The sequence below is a fragment of the Giraffa tippelskirchi genome, chromosome 13 (genome assembly GCF_054371585.1).
Source record: "Giraffa tippelskirchi isolate mGirTip1 chromosome 13, T2T-mGirTip1v1.2.pri, whole genome shotgun sequence".
Taxonomy (NCBI): Eukaryota; Metazoa; Chordata; class Mammalia; order Artiodactyla; family Giraffidae; genus Giraffa; species Giraffa tippelskirchi.
Window position 1 is genome coordinate 11,660,264 of NC_137287.1, and position 26,387 is coordinate 11,686,650.

General features: G+C 37.8%; 1 protein-coding gene across 7 annotated transcripts in view; it reads left to right on the forward strand.

Moving 5' to 3' along the window:
* Positions 1 to 26,387, forward strand: part of AUTS2 (activator of transcription and developmental regulator AUTS2) — a 1,212,852-nt gene that overhangs the window by 555,680 nt on the left and 630,785 nt on the right. The window lies entirely within an intron of this gene.

Genomic DNA, 26,387 nt, shown 5'->3' on the forward strand with positions numbered 1-26,387 from the left:
TTATTGAGAAATAATTAAACTGAGCATTGCTGCGGTCTCCCTTAACACATTTTTTAAATCAATATTTACCTTAGAGGTGAATATTTTTATTGGAGCGTAATTGCATTACAATATTGTGGTAGTCTCTGCTGTGCATCAACATGAATCAATTCAGTTCAGTTGTTCACTCGTATCCGACTCTCTGTGACCCCATGGACTGCAGCAATCTAGGCCTCCCTGTCCATCACCAACTCCAATAGTTTACTTAAACTCATGTCTGTTGAGTCGATGATGACATCCAACCATCTCATCCTCTGTTGTCCCCTTCTTCTCCCGCCTTCAATCTTTCCCAGAATCAGGGTCTTTTCCAATGAGTTGGTTCTTCGCATCAGGTGGCCAAAGTATTAGAGTTTCAGCTTCCACATCAGTCCTTCCAATGAATATTCAGGATTGATTTCCTTTAGGATAGACTGGTTGGATCTCCTTGCAGTCCAAGGGACTCTCAAGAGCCTTCTCCAACCCACATTTCAAAAGCATCGATTCTTCGGCCCTCAGCTTGCTTTATAGTCCAACTCTCACATCCATACATGACTACTGGAAAAACCATAGCCTTGACTAGATGGACCTTTGTTGGCAAAATAATGTCTCTGCTTTTGAATATGCTGTCTAGATTGGTCTTCCAAGGAGTCTAGCTTTTCTTCCAATGAGTAAGCATCTTTTAATTTCATGGCGGCAGTCATCATCTGCAATGATTTTAGAGCCCACAAAATAAAGTCTGTCACTGTTTCCATTGTTTCCCCATCTATTGGCCATGAAGTGATGGGACTGGATGCCATGATCTTAGTTTTCTGAATGTTGAGCTTTAAGCCAACTTTTTCACTCTCCTCTTTCACTTTCATCAAGAGGCTCTTTACTTCTTTGCTTTCTGCCATAGGGTGGTGTCATCTGCATATCTGAGGTTATTGATATTTCTTCCGGCAGTCTTGATTCCAGCTTGTGCTTTAACCAGCCCAGCATTTCTCATGATATACTCTGCATATAAGTTAAATAAGCAGGGCAATAATATACAGCCTTGATGTACTCCTTTCCAAATTTGGAACCAGTCTGTTGTTTCATGGCCAGTTCTAACTCTTGCTTTTTGACCTGCATACAGATTTCTCAGGAGACAGTCCAGGTGGTCTGGTATTCCCATCTCTTTAAGAATGTTCCACAGTCTGTGGTGATCCACACAGTCAAAGGTTTTAGCATAGTCAATAAAGCAAAAGTAGATGATTGTTTGGAACTCTCTTGCTTTTTCGACGATCCAGCGGATGTTGCCAATTTGATCTCTGGTCCCTCTGCCTCTTCTAAATTCAGCTTTAACATCTGGAAGTTCACAGTTCACGTACTGTTGAAGCCTGGCTTGGAGAATTTTGAGCATTACTTTGCTAATGTGTGAGATGAGTGCAATTGTGTGGTAGTTTGAGCATTCTTTGGCATTGCCTTTCTTTGGGATTGGAATGAAAACTGACCTTTTCTAGTCCTGTGGCCACTGCTGACTTCTCCAGATTTGCTGGCATATCGAGTGCAGCACTTTCACCGCATCATCTTTTAGGATCTGAAATAGCCCAACTGGAATTCCATCACCTCCACTAGCTTTGTTCGTAGTGATGCTTCCTAAGGCCCACTTGACTTTGCATTCCAGGATGTCTGGCTCTAGGTGAGTGATCACACCATTGTGGTTATCTGGGTTATGAAGATCTGTTTTGTATAGTTTTTCTGTGTATTCTTGCCACCTCTTCTTAATGTCTTCTGCTTCAGTTAGGTCCATACTGTTTCTGTCCTTTATTGTGCCCACCTTTGCATGAAATGTTCCCTTGGTAGCTCTAATTTTCCTGAGAGATCTCTAGTCTTTCCCATTCTATTGCTTTCCTCTATTTCTTTGCATTGATTGCTGAGGAAGGCTTTCTTATCTCTCCTTGCTATTCTTTGGAACTCTGCATTCAAATGGATATATCTTTCCTTTTCTCCTTTGCTTTTTGCTTCTCTTCTTTTCTCAGCTGTTTGAGAGGCCTCCTCAGACAACCATTTTGCCTTTTTGCATTTCTTTTTTTGGGGATGGTCTTGATCCCTGTCTCCTGTACAATGTCACGAATCTCTGTCCATTGTTCATCAGGCACTCTAGCAGATCTAATCCCTTGAATTTATTTCTCACTTCCACTGTATAATTGTAAGGGATTTGATTTAGGTCCTACCTGAATGGTTAGTGGTTTTCCCTATTTTCTTCAATTTACATCTGAACTTGGCAATAAGGAATTCATGATCTGAGCCACAGTCAGCTCCCATTCTTTTTTTTTTTGCTGACTGTATAGAGCTTCTCCATCTTTTGCTGCAAAGAATATAATCAGTCTAATTTTGGTATTGACCATCTGGTGATGTCCATGTGTAGAGACTTCATTTGTGTTGTTGGAAGAGGGTGTTTGCTATAACCAGTGTGTTCTCTTGGCAAAACTGTATTAGCCTTTGCCCTGCTTCATTATGTGTTCCAAGGCCATTTTTCCTGTTACTCCAGGTGTTTCTTGACTTCCTACTTTCACATTCCAGTCCCCTATAATGAAAATCACATCTTTTGTGGGTATTAGTTCTGGAAGATCTTGTAGGTCCTCATAGAACCATTCAACTTCAGCTTCTTCAGCATTACTGGTCGGGCCATAGACTTGGATTACTGTGATATTGAATGGTTTGCCTTGGAAATGAACAGAGATCAGAGTCCAGAATGCTAACCATTACACCATGGAACCTGCCTTGGAAATGAACAGAGATCATTCTGTCGTTTTTGAGATTGCATTGAAGTACTGCATTTCAGACTCTTTTGTTGACTATGATGGCTACTCCATTTCTTCTAAGGGATTCTTGCCCAGAGTTGTAGATACAATGGTCACATGAGTTAAATTCTTCCAGTCCAGTCCATTTTAGTTCGGTGATTCCTAAAATCTCGACGTTCACTCCTGGACTCTTCCTGTTTGACCATTTCCACTTTGCCTTGATTCATGGACCTAAAATTCCAGATTCCTATGCAATATTTCTATTTATAGCTTCCGACCTTGCTTCTGTCACCAGTCACATCCACAACTGGGTGTTGTTTTTGCTTTGGCTCTGTCTCTTCATTCTTTCTGGAGTTACTTCTCCACTGATCTCCAGTAGCATATTGGGCAGCTATGGACCTGGGGAGGTCATCTTTCAGTGTCTTATCTTTTTGCCTTTTCATACTGTTCATAGGCTTCTCAAGGCAAGAATACTGACGTGGTTTGCCATTCCCTTCTCCAGTGGACCACATTTTGTCAGAACTCTCCACCATGACCTGTCTGTCTTGTGTGGCCCTATACAGCATGGCTTATAGTTTCATTGAGTTAGACAAGGCTATATATCATACACACACATGCACACACACACACACGTATACATCCATATATATATATATATATATATATCTTCTATTGAGCCTCTCCCCCCTACCCTATCCCACCCATCTAGGTTGTCATAGAGTGCCAGACTGGACTCCTGTGTTATATAGCTGCTTCCTGCTAGTTACCTATTTTACACATGATAGGGTATTATATATATGGGGCTTTCCTGGTGGTTCAGGCAGTAAAGAAAAGGCCTGCAATGCAGGAGACCCAGGTTCAATCGTTAGATCAGGAAGATTCCCCTAAGGAAGGGAATTGGTACCCGATCCAGTATTTTTGCCTGGAAAATCCCTCGAACAGAAGAGCCTGTTCATGGGCTCTGTCCATGGGCTCTCAGTGAGTCAGACAAGACTGGCTAAGCACACACACACAATGTGCTGGTTCCTCAGGTTCTCCTAGCTTCTCCTTACCCTGCTTTGTCCACAAGTTCCATTTGTGTGTCTCCATTTCTTTTCTATAAATAGGTTCATCAGTACTGTTTTTCTAGATTCCATATATATGTGTTAATAGATGATACTGGTTTTTCTCTTTCTTACTTCACTGTGTATAATAGACTCTTGGTTCATCCACCTCACTGCAACTGATTCAGATTTGTTCATTTTAAATTCATTTTAGATGAATTAATATTCATTTTAAATGAATGATCTAAAAGGATGAACCGTTTTTCAAGCAACTTAACTGAGTCCTAGAATAATTATGTGGCACCCAATTAAGAATGTAATTGAATCCTAGAATAATTATGTTGCATTTAATTCAGAATAATCAGATTTGCAAGGAATTGAAAGAATATGATTCATAATGAGAAATTCAGTCAGTCAGAAGTGACCCAGATGTGATGTACATGTTAGAATTAGCAACCAAGAACATTAATACAGTTAGTATAGTATAGTTCTGTTCTATATGTTTAAAAAGTTAAATAAGGGGAAAATTGAACATCTAGAAATAACTACAAGGCATGAGATTAAAAGTGTGAGTGACTAAAGCAGATTAGGTACTGCAGGAGAAAAGATAGAGTACTTGAAGTTAGAGGGATAAAGACTGTGCAAAATGAAACATGAAGAGAAAAGAAAATTTAATAAGTGAACAGAGCACCAGTGGGCTGTGTGTCAACTTCATACAGCCGAACATACATCATCTTGGAATCCCTAAGGAGAGAAAAATATGAGAGAAATGATGTCTGGAATTTTTTAGTATCTTATGAAAACTGTAAACCTACAGGTCAAAGCCCAAGAAATATGAAGGAAACATGCAAAAAAAAAAAAAAGAACTTTATAGGCAGATGAGGAAAACAGTACACATTATAATCAGAGTTCTCAAAACCAGTGAGAAAGAGAAAATTTCTTAAGTAGACAGAATAACAAACACACAAGTGAAAAACCTAAGTTCAGGGTAACAAAGATAAAAATGACAGTAAATTTCTTGTCAGAAAAATGCAAGTCAGGAGAAAATGGAGCAATATGCTTTAAAAAAAAAAAAAGTGCCAACCTAGATTTTTATACCCAGTGACTACATCTTTCAAAGGTCACTGATAAGATAAAAAGATAATCCACAGGCTATGTGAACATTTTTGCAAAGCATATATTTGATTAAAGATATACACAGAATGTATGTTTAAAAAACTCAATATTATGTAATTAAAAACCCCAGCAACCTAGTTAAAATATTGTCAGAGATTTAAATGGACACTTCATGAAAGAAGATATACAGATTACAAATATGCACATGAAAAGATGGTTCATAATTTTAGTCATTATAGATATCGGTCTTCACTATGCATGCAATAAAATGATTGACCATAACAAGTTGGTGAGGATATGAAGAAATTGGAATTTTTCAGCATTGCTGGTGGGAACAATCAATTTGGAGAACAATTTGGCAGCTTTTTAAAAAGTTAAACATATTTGCAATGTGATCTAGCTATTCCACTAGTTACCCAAATACAAAGAAAACACATGTCCATACAAAAACTACATGAGTATTCATAGCAGCTTTTGGAAAAGGAAATGGCAACCCACTCCAGTATTCTTGCCTAGAGAATCCCTTGGTCAGAGGAGCCTGGTGGGCTGCTGTCCATAGGGTCGCACAGAGTCGGATACGAGTGAAGCGACTTAGCAGCAGCAGCAGCAGCATAGCAGCTTTATTTGTAATTATCAAAAACTGAAACTGGCCCAAATGTCCATGTTCAGTTGAATGAATAAACAGTTATGGTACACACACACACCCACACACCCAGAATCTTCCTCAGATGTAAAACAAACCATTGTTGCAGGCAACAACAGGCATAATTCTCAAAATAATTATGCTTACTGAAAGAAGCTACAGATAAAAGAGATTAAGTATATTTTCACTTACATCTCAGTTCAATTCAGTCTCTCAGTTGTGCCCAACTCTTTGTGACCCCATGGACTACAGCACGCCAGGCTTCCCTGTCCATCACCAGCTCCTGGAGCTTGCTCAAACTCACTTACATAAAATACTAGAAAGCGCCAGTGAAACTGCAGTAACAGAAAGCAGATCTATGGTTGCCTGGAGAGGCAGGTGCAGAGAGGGAGAGTTGGGAAGGAGGGATTACTGAAAGGCATGAGTAAAGTGTTGCAGGTAAAGGATATATTCTTTATCTTGATTGTGATGACAGTTTCACAGGTCTGTTCATATGTCAAAATTTATCAAGTGGTACATTTCAAATGCATGAAATTTATTATGTTTCAATTATACTTAAATAAATCTGTCTTTAGACTATTTTCCTGCAGTTTGTAATGCCTGTGGATCTGTCCCCATCTTTTCTTATCTTCCTGTGTTTTAAATACACCAACCTATTGTACCATAATACCTTTCTTTAGCTCAAAACAGCTAACACAAAAATTCACTCTGAAGCAGGTCACAATGCACACTTCCATCAGAGAAATATCTCACAGACCTTTTTTAAATGTTCAGAGATACATGATTGTCCTTTATGAAGCAAATACATCCTGTTTTTATAGAATTAGGGAAGAGAAAATGCATACAAAAGAGCCCAGTCCTTTTCTGGTAGCCTTTTATGTCAGAGCTCAAAATTGCTGTCTGATAAAATGTAGGCCACCAGATTGAATTACTTCATTGAACTACTGCTGTCCTCTGTTAATGGTAATTGCAGAGATATAGCAGTCTTTCTCGGCAGCATCTCAGATATTTACCTCCCACTGTTTTTCAATTCAAACCTTTGATGAAAATATTCCCAGTACTTCTTTAAAGCAGACATCCAACTGTCTTTCTTGACAAAAGCAAGCCCTCTAAATCAGATCCTGACAATTTGTGACACAGCAGTCTATCCAAATCACCTTTTACCTATGTCACTATGTCATTTCCTGGAGAAAAAAGTGTCCATCAACCAAGCACTTCTATAGGTTTTGGAGGCTGGAAGTTTGGTGTGGCAGCAAAAATAGGAGAGGAGAAAGGGAAAAACAGTTTCTTCCCTTGACTTGGAAGGAATTCAGTAAGGGGGCTGACTGGATCTCAGAAGCAAATAAAGGATTGTATATTTTGAAGATACATTTTATGGAGATAAAAATTAGATACTTGTTTGCAAGATAACAATGAGTAAAATGATTTCTGATAATTATCCCTTACATTATTGGAGACTGTGAAGCAAGGATTTTTTGTTGTTGTTGTTTATCTTATCTGTGGTTACTTGAATTACAACAATATTTAGCATTTTATTTCCTTCTCAGAGACTCCATTTATTTTCTTTTGTACCTCCTGTTCTAAACCGAGTAGACTACATCTCACCAAACAATGATTGTATAAACAATGCCATCGGCATGTACTGTGATTGACTCTGTTAATAGTATAGTGGCTGGGGTACAGAACATGGTGATAAGAAGGGCAAACATGGCATGAGATCAAATGGATTGGCCTCAGAGTGAAACTCACTGCCTGTATCTCTGGCTGTGGTTGGTTGGACACTTTTTTTTTCTTTTTAGTATTAGAAGGGTATTTTTGATAATTGTTTTATTGGATCAAATTGTAGCATCATGTGTTTGACAGAGGGGTTAGCTTTAGGAGCTGTGGGTGACCCTCTGAGGACCTGCTCTCCAGTTTTAGTGTGTAAGCAGCCAACAGCATAGCAAGCACATTCCCTGTTGTCAGCCTGTTTTTTTCTTCTCAAGTGGAAATCTCCTTATAGAAATGTGCCTGGAAATCATGTTGGCCCAGATTTGGCCCTACTTGGTGGCCCTGGTATGATGGGATGTCTCTCACTGAGAGTGAGCTCACTCAGGTCTGTTCTGCTTTGGGGAGAAAAGGAAGCAAAACCATGTGCTGAACACTGGAGAAATTAAATTGAGAATAAAGAAGCTCAGATTTATGTTCATACTTTTAAGAAACAGTGACAGGCTTCTAGGAGGGTGGGGCAAGTAGATAGTAAGAAAAGAGGTTTAAGAGAAAGTACATCTGCATGGAGGTCTTGAATCCATCTAGTCCTTACTCTTTATGGCTTCCAGATACATTTAGGAGCAGGTAGTCCTTGAAGAGTCCTTGCCCTTCCCTTTTTTTTTTTTAAGATCAGGGATTTTTGTTCTTTAGAATGGGAAAGGAAGCACTTTGCAGTGAAGCCTCCATTGATGACTGCCTGCCTTTGGTTCCTAATCCTATGATTGGTATCCTTCTATGTCTGTCCTCATCTTCATTAGGATCAAAGGACAGGTCAGGAGGGGCCACCAGGAAAATAAATTAATAAACAATAATTTATTAATAAATTTATAATAAATATAAATTAATTTAATTTATAAATAAATTATAATTTAATTAATAAATTAATTAATAAATATTAAATTCATAGCTTGTTAAAGCTTGGGTCCCCAAATACCCAGCTTCTATCCTTTCCCTTTGACTTGAATTCTCCACACTGAAGCTTGGGGTCACACTTTACCCGGGTGACCTGGTATTCAGGAAATAAGAAAGAAAGGGACTGCCTACCAGACTTACTTGAAGGCATAAAAGGAGACATTGCAGGCCCACTTGTAGAAGAATCCTTTGCACCTGGAATAGAACCCTAACCCAGAATATTGCTATCTGCCAGGGCAGGGAGTGCTCTGTTTCTCGCTGCATAGGAGCATCTGGAGCATCCTGCTGTTCTTGTCTGCTGACTTGTCAACAGTGCTGACCTTTTGTCTGGCCTTGATCGCCTCTGTCCACAATTTCACTTAACCCTTTTTGCAGAAGAAGGAACACAAGTGACAACCTCAGTTAACCTGTTCCTCGAGAATATCATTCCCTCTCTGCCACGTCACCCTCAGCTCTCTCATACTGTCTTCTCTTCTTGGCTCCTGTTCCCTCATGCTTCTCTCTGTTGACACAGAGTATGTAAAGTCCAAGAAATGTAGCAGTGCCAGTAAGAGCTAAATTACTTGCAGCTGGTGGTGCCACCTGTGCATATCAGATGTCAGCCAAAGCATTTGCTGTCCCAGAATGCTCTGTTACGGGGAATTGGAGAGTGACTCACTGTGGGGGCAGCAGTGGGCTGAGTAGAAGAGAGGGCATTTTTTGGGTTCTTCTGTGAGGACAGAATTATAAAGTAGAATTTCAGATGGTCTCAAATCTCTTCTCTCTACCTCTTATGGAATCACTGGCCCCAGAGGCACACCAAGAGATTTCTGAGTTAAACTTGAGGCTTTTAATGAGCTAATAGAGAACGGTCCTTAGCAAGCAGATTTCTTGTGGGCCTCCAGGACTGACGACTCCATACCCTGCTTCTGGTTATGTAGTGGAGGATTCTTCTGATTTCTTATATTTTCACAAGATCTCTTTGCTTCCATTTATGACTGCTTTAAATTTTGGGGTTTTTTGGTACTTTGTGTACTTGTAGAGCAATTTCTCAATTTTGAACCTCTTCCTCATAAAAGGTCCATGTAACTGGGAGTGGGATAGGGAATGGTTGAATCAAATTAACATTTTCATTTAATTTAAATGCATTATTCTACAATTTTCTACATTTGCTGTTACTTAGTATTCTCTCTTTTCTGTGAAGCTGTTTCTTATTTTCAGTCAGTGTACATTACTTGTATCTTGATCATCCTCTGGTACTTTTCTTAATATGCAATCTCTATTTGTTTTGTTATTTGTTTGTTCATTCATTTCACCCTCCTCTAGAGCCTGTAGTGATCTGAGTACTTTGAAAAGTCTCGGGATAAGGGGGTAAAAGATATGGTTTCTGCTCTTAACCCTTAAGACCATTGTAATCTAAGGGCTATATTCTTGGACTAAAATGCCCATGGGGAAACTGAACATTACTCCTGGTAGAAACTGCTTCATTTGAGAAGAGCTCCCTTAATGAGTTCATGACCTGTGATGGAAGAGAACCTGGAAGGAAACAGTTACAATGTTAAGTGTGCTGCATCTCTCAAGAATACAGCAGTGCAAACTAGGGAGCTTTCTGGTGTGATGCCTAAACTGGTTCTTGGAGTAGGAGTGGAAGTTAGCCAGGTGATTAAAGGAGGGGTGCATCCCGTGGAACCCCATGTGAAAGAGCCCAAAAGCTCGAGGTCTGATGCTTTCATTGACCTGTAGGTGTTTTGAAATGTTTGAAAAGTGTAAGAATGAGGCTAGGAAGGGGCCAGGTCACAAACAGTCTTGATGAGTCTTCTTAAAGAGTTTGCATTTTATAATGAAGGTGACGGAGAGTCACTGAAAGATATTAAGTAATAGAGGGATGTGAATAAATGTGTGTATGTGAAACAGGTCACTCAAGCAGTATTGTGGCAATAATTTTTATAAGGGTGAATTTAGAGGCAGAAAAGGATTTCAGGAAAAATGATTATTATGACAGTGATTGGGAGAAAAGGGGGACATTTCTAGAGGTATCTAGGATACAAAATGGACAGGACTAAGGCAATGAGTGAATGTGGTTGTAAGAGGCTTCAAAGGATGATGGATATATCTGCATTCTTCAACTGAGTTAACGCTGGTACGAATCTCCAAGAAAGGCAGTAGGGGGGGTAGTTATTAGGAGCCTGTACTTGGATCTGCTTGCTTTCTGAGTTACATTTTGGACATGTTGATTCTTACCAGGCTTTTGGGGTGTGTAAGGAAAGACATCCTGTGGGAATGTGAGTGCAAAGCTCAGTGGGGCAGCCTGCTCTATAGATACTGTTTGGTGTTCAGTGCAGTCCATGAATGGAATTTCCCTTCCTGAAAAAAACATGATAATTTGTGATAATTTATGTGTTGAGCTTGTGAGAGTCTTGCTTCTGTGTGATTTACCTAGAGGACTCTAGAGTTGACTGGATCAAAGCCAGTAACTATGCAAATAATGCTCTCCATGATCCATTGCCCTCATTATTATTAGTGAGGATATATTACATATTTCTTTGGACCAAAGCATAATTTTAGAAAACTCTGGATAAACAGCTTTCTTTTTTATTTATTGCTCTGCTTTCCTTTGATTGCTTTTGCTATAGTATCAACTTGCATCTTATTTTTAATCATCACCTCTCAGAACATTGATGATTCTGTAGCCCTGTTAGAATACATCTTGGGAGATTCCATTTCTCTGAGGCTGTTTCAAGGACATACGGCACGCGATGATGATGATATGGCGTCTTTGGACAGTGCCTCGATTTGTCTCCTGCTGAATCCCCCACACATGTTTGAAGCAGTGATGATCCTCTCCACTAGCTCATGTGACTTGTTAGATAACTGTTTGTGGGTGTCACAAAATGTTGGCAGGACCCCAGTGTGAAACACAGTGTGAAATACATGTGGTTAAACTTCTCTGAATTTGTGTGTCAATCAAAACAAAGTGGCTTGAATGAGTCAATGAATTTTGAAAGAAACTTGAGAGTTGTAGAGCAGAAATGGAGCATCTTCTTATGTGTGTATGTATGTATATTGAATATCAGGGGATCATATGTAGGAGGGAGTGTGTAGCATAATAGCAAATTCTGATTAGTTAGGATTTTACATTATAAACACACAATTTTTTATTATAACATGTATAGTTCCCAGACATAATGCCATGGAATACCAGGGATGTTTGGGCACTAAATTTTTGCACATTTTCAAAGAGGAACCAGATAACTTAAAAACTCTACATATTATGTGTGTATGTGTGTGTATGTGTGTGTTTTAACCAGAAAGGATAGTTTAAGAATTGTCAAACAGTGAAAATTTTATTTTATTTATATTTGGCTGTGCTGGGTCTTCATTGGTATGCATGGGCTTTCTCTAGTTGTGGCGATTGGGAGCTACTCTTTGAGAGGAGGCTACTCGACTCTCTCTCTTGAGCGGAACATAGGCTCTAGGTGCTCAGGCTTCAGAAGTTGTGGCACACAGGCTGAGTTGCCCCATGGTATGTGGAATCCTCCCAGACCAGGGATCTGCATTGGCAGGTGGATTCTTAACCACTGGACTACCAGGGAAGGCCCAAAGAGTGAAAATTATAAATCATGTATGCAATATGTTTTGCAATTTTCATTTAACTTCACTGATACTTAATATGCCTGTTTACCCAATGAAGCCCATAAAATTCCATTGTAGTTGAGATATCACAAGCATTTGTTTGTTCTCGTCATCAGGTTGAGGGATACGTATTGATGTCAACATGGTTTCTCCTTTACTTTTACCTCCTCTTCTGTTTTGCAGTGTTGAATAGGTGTCTTCTTGTGGCCTACCCTTACCCTTTGCTTTCATCTAATAAAGGATCATTAGATGGTCTTCTCTCTATGTATTAACCAAAAAAAAAAAATTATTTTTACATGTGACTTTTTAGCAACACTCATCATTTAAGTGATATTTGCCTTAATATTATCTTTACTCTCACCTTTCATTCAAGAGGATTTGTTAATCTAATAGGGTATGCTATGTTAATGAAATGTTTGGTGGCAAAATACGTTTAGACTTGTTGAAAGACATGATGTTGCTGTTGAAATGCCTAAGAAAAATAGCCCATTTGGTAAAGAAAGCCAGCCTGGATTCTGGTGACCCTCTTGCTTTAACCAGTGATGCTTTCAGTGATGATCTTTCTCCTGCAGAAAGCCCTCTGCTCACTTTAATTTTAAGTGTGTAAACTCTTGACTTGAGGACTTTATCAGAGTTTACCCTCTTTAAGACTCCCTGAAAGATTAACTCTTAACTCATTAAGCAATTCCTCAATTACTCCCAAATTAGCCTCATAGTTTATGTCTTTCATGGCTTGTTAGTTTGCATAGGTGACTAAATTTGAAACTCAAAAAAGATAGCCTTACAATTTTTTTTTTTTTTTTTTCTTTTCACACTTTTGTAAGCTTTCTCATTTTTACCCCTCAAATAGATCATGTCACAGTTGACTTTTCTGCTCAGGCTGTCAGTGTCAGGAACTGTGCGTCTGCACATTAACATGCAGACATTTGGGAAAGGTCCTTTATTGATGTCTGACGCTGGTGAATTAAAGAATAATATACTAGCTACATCACACTGCTTATTCCTCCTAAGCCAATTGTTATCTTTTGCAGTATTTCCAATGAAATTGTAATTTTTTAAAGCAGATTCTTTTCTGATGGAGCTGTGATTTGCAATAATCTTGTCATGCCAAGCTCAAAATACTACTAAATGAAGACATTTGTGGAAGGGAATGATTGTAAATTGCATGCAAATTTCAACTCGGTTGGAATTAATCAATATGGAAACAGAACTTGTGTGTTCCTGATATAATGATGATGAAACTAGTCCCATGGAGTTTTATTTCCATGGGAAATAGGTATTTATTTTTATTTAAGTCTCTCTTTTTTTCTTGAAGACAAAGGTCCAGTTTTTGAGTCTTTTAATAAAACTTTTGGGAAGATAGAGAAATGTTATAATGGAAATAGGAGTAAAACTAATCATCCGACTTCTCCTGTGGGGACATCTATCATTACCTATTTCTGGAGAATTTTCCCAATTTTTCTTGCTCGTTTTTTCCACTGAAAATTCTAAGGCTTATGATATAGTAGGTGACACAGTCTTTAGTATTTATTAAGTATGCAACATTCATCTAAATGGCATGTTCTTTCATTTATATCAGTTTCCTAGAGGGGAATCACATCTCATCTTTGGTGAGTGTGTGTTTTGTTTTCATTTGACATAAAAATCTTACTTTCTGGGGAAAAAGATCACTATCTTTGACTTTTTAATGCCTCCTGGAATTTTGAGTATTTTTCATTTTCTTTGATTTTTCAGAATTAGGCGCATTGCCCTTTATTTTTGTACTTGGCCTCTAGGTCTGTTAGCTTTATGTTGTTTCTCACCTTTCCTTCAAGTTTGTAGGTCAAGAATTTGCAGATAAGAGGTCTTATCACTGGTACATTGCATATCATCAATGCATTAGTGTTATATCCATATATCCTCAGAGCCTGACAACTTACTTCCCAACCCCTTTAGAGTACTTTAAGAGTTCCTTTATTTATAACCCAGTTTAAATTCCACTGGGTAACACTCCATAAACCTGCAGTGACATCCAGTGGCCTCAAGGTGTAATTTTTTTTTAGAAAATTTTCCAAAGAAATTATAGGGGTAGTAATTTCTGTCAAGGAAGAATACTGGAGTTATTGAGGGGGTTCTCTTAGAATATTACCTTCCAAGTAGTTACTAGCATACTGCATCATATGATTCTAGGAGAATGATTATTCATTTCTTGGTTTTTAAATGGAAGAATGACAACCTCTGATGAGATCAACTTCAATATATTCCAACTAAGATTAGAGGAAAATATAAAATTGAAGACAATTTTCTTAAGAAACTTGCAGCATCTGATTTCATATTATGGATCTTTTTAAGAGGTTCATGATATAAAGGAGAACATTTAGTTTGTGCTTCTGATCATGAAGTTAAAGTTCTATGTTGTTCCTGCTTGTTTCTTGTGCTGTCAGTTCCTTTGAAAGTCGTTCACTGTGTTGACCCTTGTATTTTCTGAGACTCTCTAAGATTGCTGCTATGAATCAGAGGCACGTGACTGATTACTGTCCTTGAATAATGTTGTTAAAGGAGAGCATATTATTTTTTATAAAAGTGATGCACCATTAACCCCAATACTATTAGCACCATAAACAGTTTACAATAATAGAAAACAGTACAAAGATAATGCAGCATATCAGCTCAAATCTTACCCTTTCCACAGGAACAACCAGTGTGAACATTTGGTGAGCCTCTTTCCAAATAGCTCTCTGTGCATTTATATTAATAGATGAATAGATGGGAAACTAGGAAATAATTTCATATCTTTGAACTAAACAACATATATAACTACCATGTTGACCTGGTTTCTAATACTATAGTGTTACACTAGGTAAGGAGGGGGCCAGGCTAGAGGCTTGCTTCTTTTTTAAGCAGTAACTCTTCCTTTGGTATGACAGACAGGACTGGCTAATGAAGATAGTGAGGAGATCTACATAGAGAAGTGGTGGGCAGCCACCTCATGGCCTGGTCTAGATAAGTTAAATGATGCTGGAATGGGTCAACATCATTTATATAATTAAACACCCAGTGTGAGATGTTCCAGAGCTGAGAGACTTGTAGGAACCAAGCAAGTTGTATGACCCAAATTGGTGCTGAGCACATTTATACCAAAGGTGGAATGTTAGATTCAAAGAGAGAGGAAGATTGTTCAGTCTTTCTCACAATTGATACTGAATCTGAAATTTGATATTTAAATTTCACTGTCTTGGACCCGCTCCCCCAGCCTCTCAGGTACAGAGCAAAAGCCATATGCCGCTAGAGAGGGGCAAGAAACGTGTCTGCCCTTCTGGTTCTATAAAAAGATCAACTCACGTGAGGACCATGGCTATGCACTGCCTCCCACTCCCTTGAATGACACTGGGCAAAAACCTTCGGCTGTCGGGAGAGATTGTGGTACCCAGGATTCTGCACGGATGCAAACCAGAGATCAGCTGACTTGGCAGAGGAGCAGGAAACTTCCTCATGCCTGAGATATTCCACCAGTCCAAGAACTTGGTTTCCCCATGGGAGTTATACAGGGAAGAAGAAAAACCCTGACTGCACTCTCTGCCCTTATGAGTGGGAAGCAGTGGTTGCCTGCCATTAAGGGAGAGGTAGAAGTGCTGAGAGTCTCCCTCCGGAGTTTCAGATATACAGGGCCAGAGTGAGACTGAGGTCGGAGCAGGGGGACTGAGAAACTTCTCCCCCACCACAGGCCTTGCACCAAGTAACGGATAAGTGCAGTCTGCTGCTAGAGGAGTGACAGGAGTGTGCAGAGAGCTTTTCCCTCACTTACCCACACATACGTCCTGTAATGACTTTCTGCAGGGCCTGTTGTATTTTTTGGGTAGATCATGAATAAGAAAAAATTCCTTAATACCTAAAAAATTAAACTTTAAAAACTAGTTTCAGATTTACAAAATTTAGTACAGGTAATATAGAAAGTTCCCGTAGGCATACCATATAGTTTATCCCTATTGTAAATATCATATGTGAGTATGCTATATTTTTATAACTAATGTAGTGATATTATTATTAATTGAAGTCATACTTTATTCAGATTTCCTTACTTTTTTAACCTACTGTCCTTTTTCTCTTTTAACATTCTATTCAGAAGACCACATTTTATCTTTATACTCATTATGTCTCTTTAGGTTTCTCTAGATTGAGAGAGTTTCTTGGACTTTTTTCCTTTTTGATGATCTTGAAAATTTTGAGGCATGCTGGTCAGATATTCTGTAGAATGTTTCTTGATTACTGGTTTTTAAATTTTTTAAAAAATTGTTTTTCTCTTGATTAAACTCTCAGTTGTTTTTTGCTTTGGAACTTTTGGACTCTCAGAAAGAATTAGGTCATGAGAGTCTATCAGAGGAGGAATTTGCATCCTTCAGTGCAGTAAAACCAAATATATCAGCTGCTGCTGCTGCTGCTAAGTTGCTTCAGTCATGTCCAACTCTGTGCGACCCCATAGACAGCAGCCCACCAGGCTCCCCCATCCCTGGGATTCTCCAGGCAAGAACACTGGAGTGGGTTGCCATTTCCTTCTCCAATATATCAGCAATAGTATCCAAACCCAGTTCAACTACTTACTAGATTTACTCAATTCCCCCCATGCTAATAGCCTGAGAGAAGTTACCAATTTCTAGGCATAATGGTATTTACTTTGATTTCTTACACACAAAAAGTGTGGAATTCAATTTTTAAAATTTATGGGACACAGACTCAAAAAAGAAAAAACCTTTCTCAGAAGGTTTAATAGTAAACAGAACCCAAACCAAGAGATGCAGGCTTCAGACAGGGACTTCAAAATAACTATGATTATTATATTAAATGGTTTATTGGATAAGTGGGCAATACATATATATCAGTGTGCAATTTTGGAAATGTTAAAAATGTTGAACAAGATATCACATATTAAAGTTTTTTTCTGTGGGTTTATTAACAGATTGGACACAGTAGAGACAGATCTTGTAGACAGACTAGAAGAACCCTTCAAAAGTAAAATAGAGTAAAAAAAGAGTGGAAATAAAAAATAGGACATCCAAAAATGGAGTATGTTACTGTAGAACATATGTAACAATCTAAAATAAATGAGAAGAGAGAAGATAAGGCAGAAGAAATATTTGATGAGAGAATGGTTGAGAATTTTTCAGAATGAAAGATAACAAAGTTTATGTATATATAGTAGTCAAACTGCTGAAAACCAAAAATAAGAGTAAATTCTGAAGGAAGTCAGAGAAAAATATTAGTTAATGAGGCACATAGCTAACAAGTTGGCAGACATTTAATCAGAAACTATGAAAGCCAGAAGACAGTGGAATGACATCTTTTAAGAACTGAAATATAGAATTCCATCTCCAGGAAATCTTTTTAAAAAGAAAACCAAAAAGTAAGAATTTGTCAGATGAACAAACATCAAGAGAATTTTTTGCTGGTAGAACAGCACTACAAGAAATGTTAAAGGAAGGTCTTCAGGCAAGAGCATGATGCTAGATAGAAAATTTGATGATATATATGGAATAAAGGTCACCAAAAGTGTAAAACTGGATAAATTTAAAAGATATTTTCTTCTTACTTCCATTAGATGAGAAGAGATTAGGGCAAGATTTGACAAAAAGTAGCCCATGGGCTAAATACTACCTCTAGCTTGCATTTGTGCAGCCTAAGAGCTAGGAGTGTTTTATATTATTAAAGGGTTGTAAAAAAAATTAAAAACAACCAAAGTGAAGAATATACAATGGAGATTCTATGGCTCATGAAGTCTGAATTAGTTACTTTGTGACCTAGTCTAAAGCAAAAATAATAACTATGCATTGTCGGGTTTGTAACATATGTCCAAGGAAATATTGAAAACAATAGCACAAAGGAGAGGAGGATGGAAATGGAAATATATTATACTGTTATAAGCTTCCTATGCTACTCATAAAGTAATATAATAAAATTATAGTAGACTATGCTAAGTTAAAGATGTATATCACGAACCCTAGAACAGCCATTGAAGGAAAAGATAAAGTAGTATAGTTAACAAACTGATAAAAGAGAGAAATGGAATCATAAAACATGCCCTACTAAAACAAAAGAAGGCAAAGAAGAAAAAAAGACACAAACAAATAACAAATTGGGGAAAATTTTAAACAGTATAATGACAGATACATACCCATCTCTTTGCCTGGAAAATCCTATGGACAGAGGAGCCTCGTAGGCTGCAGTCCATGGGTTTGCTAAGGGTCGGACATGACTGAGCGACTTCACTTTCACTTTTCACTTTCATGCATTGGAGAGGGAAATGGCAACCCACTCCAGTGTTCTTGCCTGGAGAATCCCAGGGACGGGGGAGCCTGGTGGGCTGCTGTCTGTGGGGTCACACAGAGTGGGACACAACTGAAGTGACTTAGCAGCAATAGTTAAGGCTTCCCTGGTGGCTCAGATGGTAAAGCGTTTGCCTGCGATGTGGGAGACCTGGATTTGATCCCTGGGTCGGGAAGATCCCCTGGAGAAGGAAATGGAAACCCACTCCAGTACCCTTGCCTGGAAAATCCCACGGACAGAGGAGCCTGGTTTGCTATAGTCCATGGGGTTGCAAAGAGTCGGACACGACTGAGCGACTTCACTCACTAGCAACAGTTACATTACCTATAAATGGTCAGTTAAGGAAAAACCCAGTTAGGTATTGTGCACAAGAAACCCATTTTAAATATGAAAACAGCTATATTAAAACTAAAATGATGGAAAACAATATATCATGCAAAATCCAAACAAAAGAAAGCTGAGTTGGTTCTAGTAACATCTGACAAAGTAGACTTCAGAATAAGCAGTGTTATCAGGGATAAAGTATGGTACTACTTACTACGTCATGATAAAGAGGTCAGTTCATCAAGAAAACAAGAATTCATCAAGAAAATTGAAGGTATATGTACCTAATAACTGAGCCTCAGAATACATGAAAAGTAATAGAACTACAAGGAGAATTAGACAAATACACTAATTTAGTTGGAGATTTCAACATTCTTTCTTCAGTACTTGGTGGAACAAATAAACCAATTGGGAAAGATGTAGAATACCTGAGCAACACTATCCATCGCCTTGACTCAATTGACATTTACAAAATACTCAGCAGCATCATACAGGTGTTTTTCAAGTGCACTTGGAATATTTATTAATACTATATTTTGAGGTATAAAATAAATGTCAATAAACATGAGAGCATTTAAATTATGCAAGTTATGTTCATTGATCAACCAGACATAGTCACATACCTTGTTTGGGGAATGTAATTTCTTTGGATAAAGTTAAATATCTAAAATGTGACAAGGCATTCAGCTTAAAAAATACACCTGAAGCCTTCAGATATATTAGTGACAGTGTCACAGAGTTTCCTTGAATCTGCTTGAAGCTTTGCACTGCACTGGTGCTATTAGATATTTGTGATTGAACTTGTTGATTTTGAAGTATGAGTTGGTGTTTAAAATGTGTGACCCATCAGTGTGTAAACAGCATTTCTTGCACACTCTCAGCAAGGGGCCCTTTCTCATGGTCTAAGCAAGGGGCTCTTTCTCATGATATTTTTAAACACTCTCAGTAGTTTTAACTTCCTGAATAGGAAGCATTTAGGCAAGCATGATATCATCAATGCTAGTGCTAAGTCACTTCAGTCGTGTCCAACTCTGTGCAACCCCATGGACTGTAGCTCGCCAGCCTCCTCTGTCCATGGGATTCTCTAGGCAGGAATACTAGAGTGGGCTACTGTGCTCTCCTCCAGGGGATCTTCCCAACCCAGGAATGGAACCCGTGTCTCATATGTCTCTTGCATTGGTAGGCAGGTTCTTTACCACTAGTGACACTTGGGAGGCACACCATTAGTATTAACAAGTGAAAACAGAAGGTGGAAAGTTCTTCTCTGCTTTTAAAGAAACAGAATTTGCGTGTAGATTTTGGAAGAACAGTATGTAACAGAATAGCAGTAAGATAATGTATTCTCAATATGTGTCTAAATCATGGTCTGAAAAAGTCATAGGAGTATTTAGAAATTTTTCTTAGTTTAACGTGACAGATATGACTCATTAATAATGAAGACTAAAAAGACCTTTGTGGGCTAGCGAGTGAGTGAATTTTCAAATTTTACTGCTGTCAATACATATTTTGTACTGTTGAGGTCATAATGTTGTTACCCTAAATATTGTACTATCGTTTTCCTCTTATTTTGAGGTTACCCAAAATAAAAATTGTTCTCTAAAAGAATATAATTTTAGTTTACATGATCACAATTGACCTAATCATAGCTCCTCTTCTCAGGAAAAGTCTGAACAGCTCTTAACTAAAGGATAAAGAAGAATAGACAGTTAAACTGATGTAGATTTCTATAGAGTAGCGTACTCATAATTACAAATGCGTTTAGATGTCCTTGGCAGATTTAGGGTAGTAACGTGAGATGGATATAGTAAAAATGGATTTGGGTTAGGGTTTGTTTTGATGATTCATTGCACACCACAAACACAGCCAGCCTATTTGTAAATTTTCTTCAAGTAAGAATTGTTTTATTCAGGGGGAAAAAAAAAGATAATTTCTGGAGTAAGTACTTCTAATGAGTTATTTTTGGAGAACTGTTACAAAACTTATGTCAAATGATTGTTAATCCTTCTTGCAAACAATTACATAACTACTGTGTGACCACCAAAGCCCTATTCCTTCCCTTAGCCTTGGAACTACCTCACAATCATGAATTTAATGCTTTGATTTTCAGTTTTTGAAAACCCTCAGTGTCACATGGATATAGAATGCAGAGGTTTGCATGAAATATATTCGATGAAAGCCAGAATTAATTTGCCAGGTCTAGGATTCATTTAAATATCTGTGATTTCATTGTATCAAATAATCTTCACAGTAAATGTTAAGGGATATGATTTTGCTTTAGATTATAATACTTGCTAATTATTTTTCTCAGTATTATTAGTTAACTGGGAGTTAAGGAATCATAGGTAGTGATGCCACATATGTAAGTGGGTAACTTACAAAACTTTATTTGCTGCTTAATTTTTTTAACATCATTGTCTAAATAGCCTCAAGATCCAAATACAATTGTGGTACCATTTGCTGAAAATTAGAAACTGGAAAACTTTGTATTTTGCTGAGAATCAGAATAGGAGAGAGAATTTCAAATAATGATACCTTCTATTTATGAAGCAAAACCGTCATCTACTGTCTCTCAAAAGGCAGTTTGATAACAAAATGTGTTTTAATATTTTATATAATTTACATTATTTAGGTAGTAAGTGCATAGACATCATAGATCACTGATGTTTATGTTATAAGGTCTCTTTATTTTATATGAGATTTACTAGCGACAAGTTATCTTTATAACTCTTATTTAGTTCCCTTCCTTGCACATTGAATAGATTAAAATGACAGAAAAAAATTAAAGTCACAGTCCTTAATCCCACTTGGTTGTATTAAATTCTCCAAATGATAGAGAAATTTCATTCTGGTAGGGTCCACCTTGCGGTTGTGATAGTTATCTATACTTGTAAAAGAGATATTCTTTAATTATACCGCATAACTAAATGTATTTGAAACAAATAACTGATCCTGTCTCAAAATTGATATTTCTTTTAAAGTGTAAAGTCAGTACATCATTGTTCCTATTTGGTCAGATGGCATGCTACTGTCCCAAGCACACACAAACTGATAAGGCAGAGAGGTTATAAGCATCTAGGGACAAGGGAAGGATCACAATGGAAGTAAACACTTTCCTGCCTTTCCTGAATGTGCTTTGACCACCTGTCTTTTACCCTTTGCAGTTCTATTCTGAGAGGAATATGATGAACAGCCCTGAAGATGGGGGCCACTGCTGCTAGATTGTTGCCATTAACCAGCTTTCATGGCTTTTGTGGGAGCCTCCTTTTCATTAGTATTTGCAACATGTTCACCAGCAAAATGATTATGTTAGGCAGAGACATCACATCACTTACATTTCATAGCTCAGTGCAATTTTCATAAACTGCGAGGCAACATCCAAAAAAACATGACTCAGAATTAGAGTTTCAGAAGATTATTATATAGACATTATTTCCCTCAGGTCACGGGCTTTAGTCAAATTTGGAGGAGAATGAAATTGCCAACAGTGAAAAGCAGACAGAAAGGTATGAGTTCATGAGCAGAGAAATAACATTTTCATTTGTTCCTTCCCCATGGGAAAGATTCAGCATTCCGGTAAATGGAGACGGTTATAAGAAATGAATTTTTGTCAGCAGGGATGTGATTTTAAGGCTCACTTATCCATTGGCAATCTAGATTTCTAACCCCAGGAATCTAGGAAATTGCTACAGAATGTAGTCTTTATTATAAACAAGTTTTTTTTTTTTTTTGGTAGTTTCTTCCCCCCTTCCTTTTCTTGCTCAGAGATTTTAAGACGGACTACATTTCTTTCTGCCTTTCAGGGGTCAGATGACTGCAGAATGTCTGCATGTGCCTTCGGTTTCTCCTCACTGCCACTGCTTTGTGATGCAAACTGTTTCTTCCCTACCAAGCTTCTCCCACTCCCCCTGGTCTTTCCTAACCCCCTCTATTGAGCATGCACCACGCTGACAGCATTGGAAGCCACCGCGGCTCACTAGCGCTGAATTCATGGCCTCTGCTTCTGTTCCCAGCATTTGCAGGACGTCTTGTGGTGCTGCTGCTTCTCTGTTCTCAGTCCTTTTGTGTCTGTGGACCTGAGAGTAAGGCAGGAAAAAAAAGGCTTCCCAGGTAGCTCTCATTTTACCAGGTATAAAGAGCAAGGATTTGCAAGGTTTCTGTCGGGTAATCCCAGACAACCTTCTTCATAATTAAAGAATGTTCTTTCATGGGAAATTTTATTTTGCTTCTTCAATTTCATCTGATGCTTCTCAGCCCATCACTCATTCAAATTCTGTTCAGAGGTTCTGCCGCCAGCTACAGAGTACATCCGTGAGAGCAGAAGATATTTCATATAACCTAAACCCTTCATTTCTAGAGATGCAGATAGGTTCTGTAACTTTAATCTCACCTTTATATTTTTTCAATTTTTAATAATGTGAAAATATGTATATCTAATACCTTCTTCCCCTGTGCATTTTTTCCCATTTTAATATCTCTTTCAATACCATAAACTATTTTCCTGGATGTATTATTATTAAAAAACGTTATTGCCTGCCAAAGTTTATCATCATCATTATTATATCTACAATATAATGATTATTTAGATTGTGAAATTGTATTTGATTAATAAATGAGAATTGATTAGCTTGTTTAGCTCATTGGATTTGGCCCATGAAATTATCAAGGATTGATAAACTTTCCCCTTAAACCTCCAAAGGTTTTCAAAGGAAGGGAGAAGGGATATTAGGGTTAGGAGGAGCATGTGGTTTGCTGCATATCTGTCCAATCACATGTTTCGATTCCTTGCAGATGCTCTAGCCAAGGAGTCACTGAATTAGCCATGCCATGCTATGATTAGTGGCTCAGTCATGTCCGACTCTTTGAGACCCCATGGACTACAGCCCGCCAGGCTCCTGTGTCCATGGAATTCTCCAGGTGAGAATACTGGAGTGCATTGCCATGACCTTCTCCAGGGGAATCTTCCCAACCCAGGGATTATACCCAGGTCTCCCACATTGAAGGTGGATTCTTTACTGTCTGAGCCTCCAGGGAAGCCATAGTCCTGGCATATGCTGATATTTTGTGGAGTTTCAATTTGTTTCTGTTAAATTTTTCTTATAATGTAGTCTCTTTATGTTTGATAGTTAGGGAACCTCTGTTCTAAAAAGTGGGGGAAAGTGTTATATTCTATTCTTCGTAATGGGCAATTCTTGACATTTGTGGAATTTTCCCTAGAATCATTGAGGGGCAAAAACAGGTACCTGCATGTACTTGTCTCTTACATGTCACTCATTCTTACTTCCAATAACCTCTGCTCCACTATATGTTGTTCAGAAGTTGTGTGACTAACTGTATCATACAGAAGGTAATAACCTGGAAGACTCTGACATTTGCATATGGTTTGGAACCCTTTTGGATTCTACTTCAGTGGGAGTAAAGACTCTCATGGAAAATGATGGGTTTTTGCAGATGTTCTTATCACCTAACAGGGCTTCATTAGAGTTACTGGCTAGAATAGAATTTTTTCTTTTTATTGAACTATGGTTGATTTACAATGCTGTATTTGTTTCTGATGTACAGAAAAGTGATTTAGTTTTATATATATTCTTTTTCTCAGATTTCTTTTCCATTATGGTTTATTATGGAATGTTGAATATAGTTCCCTGTGCTATGCAATAGGACCTTGTTGTTTATCTATTTTACATATAGTAATATGCAACAGTTAATCCCAAACTCATAATTTATCCCTCCCTCCCTTTTCTCTTTGGTAACAATAATTTAGTTTTCTATATTTGTGTTTCTGTTTTGTAAATAATTTCATTTTTATCATATTTTAGGTTACACATACAACTAATATCATAAAATGTTTATCTGATTTACATCACTTAGTCTGATAATCTCCAGGTTCATCCATGTTGCTGCAAATGGCATTATTGCATCATTTTTATGGCTGAGTAATATTCTATTGTACATCTTTATTCATTCATTTGTTGATGGACACTTAGGTTACTTTAGAATAGGAATTTTTGATTAGTTCCCAATGAAAGATGAAATACTGTAAATGTAATAATTCATAGCACAAATAAGAAAGCTATAGATATGATTAGTATGGTAATTACATAATAACAGTGGTACTATAAGAAAACACCCAGGCAGTCAGCTGAAAATTACTCATTGGCCATAACTTTAGAGTCTGATTGTCTGCCATCTGGAGCCAGGGACATGGTGTCCCAGATCTATATTCTTGATACTTGCTCAAGAGCAACTAACTCTAGAGAAATTACTCAAGTTTGTGGTGCTTGGTTTCAACTTCTTTTGTGAAATGGCAACAATTTTGCCTGTCCAAACCACTGTTACTATTTTTTCTGAGCAGTGCTTACATGAACCAAACATTATTACAGGATATAAACTCCCCGAAATAGTTAACCCACTTTGCTTTCACACACCATTTCATAATACTTAGTCCTCTTGATTAAGAGGATAATGCAGTAAAACCTCTGTTACTGGAGTAAGTATTGTTAATTTAAGTTTAGATCATTCTTTTAAAATGTATTTATTTCAATATACTTGTTCTTGAAAATCTTTCTATAATGTATTCCTTGTATTTTTGCATTAGAGAGCATGGTCTAGCAAAAACAATTGAGTCTGTCTCTGACACTGGATTGTCTTTCACAACCTTGAGGCCTTGATATTGGCGTCAGTTCTTTGTGCCCTAAGAAATGGATATAAAATGAGACTAAGTTAGGCTAAATTTGCACCAATCTTGGCCATACCTTGGAAGTTGCATTTTAATAAGTAAATTGCTTATCTGAATTGTTTTCTCAGTGTTTTACATTTTTTCTTAAAATGAAGTTATAAAGTCACCATGCTCATAAAAAGGAAAGCTGCAATACCAATCAAAATATCATTATTACATCAAAGTTTACATTGGAGACAGAGATAGCATGCTTAGGAGGTCTGACTTGATTAAATACTTTGCCTTTAGTTTTTTAAAATTTCAAAGGAGGTATTCCCTCTGTCAGTCAGTTTTCAGATTTTATGTGTAACACAACCATGGTCCCAGCTAGCAGTTATTGAGCTTTGACTGTTTGCCAGGCAGTGTTCTATGTTTCAGGTAATAACTGATATTCCTCCCAAGCACTCCATCAAGGAGGCACTATAATTATCTCCATTTTTCTAAGAAGGAAACTGAATCTTAAAAAGATTAAGAAATATGTCTGAGATTATATATTTAGTAGCTGGCTGAGCCAGGACTTGAACAGCCTGATGTCAGAACCTGTGCTCTTAAGGACTGCTCCATCATGCCTCAGAGGCGTACGTGTGCAGTGGTTGTGGACGAGGTGATGTAGACTTAGTGACTTTGTTGTGGGCCCTGTGTGGTGTTCGATTTAGTACTTTCATTTTCATTATCTCATTTAGTTTTGAAACAATTCCACCAGGTCGATTTCATTATGCACATATTGCACATGGAGAAACCTGGACTCAGACAAGGCAAAGCTTTTGTCCCAGATCAGGGGGCTTGTGGTAACTGATGGAGCAGAGTTTTGAACATGGTAAGCCCAATTCAGGCTCTGATCAGGGGTGTCATTAAGGAAAGGAACTTTCTAAGAAGGCCATTGTTACAGTTTTAAGTTTCCAGGATAACACTCTGCCCCTAGCAAGGATTTGTGTTTTCATTTGAAGTTAAATCATTTGTTCTGTACCGGAATTATCTCATCGCTTTCCATCCATGGGATTTCTTGAAGTCATTGCTATTGCACACTGATTCTTCTGCCTGTTTGTGGTTGGTTGGTTGAGCTTCTACAATTAACATCATTCTTTTCATTTATTGTTCTTAAGAAATTAATTTTCCTTTCGGTTTTAAACTCTTAATACCATGTCGTTTAGCCCTCTGAAGTGTCAGTGTCCCTGTGGTACTATTAGCTACTT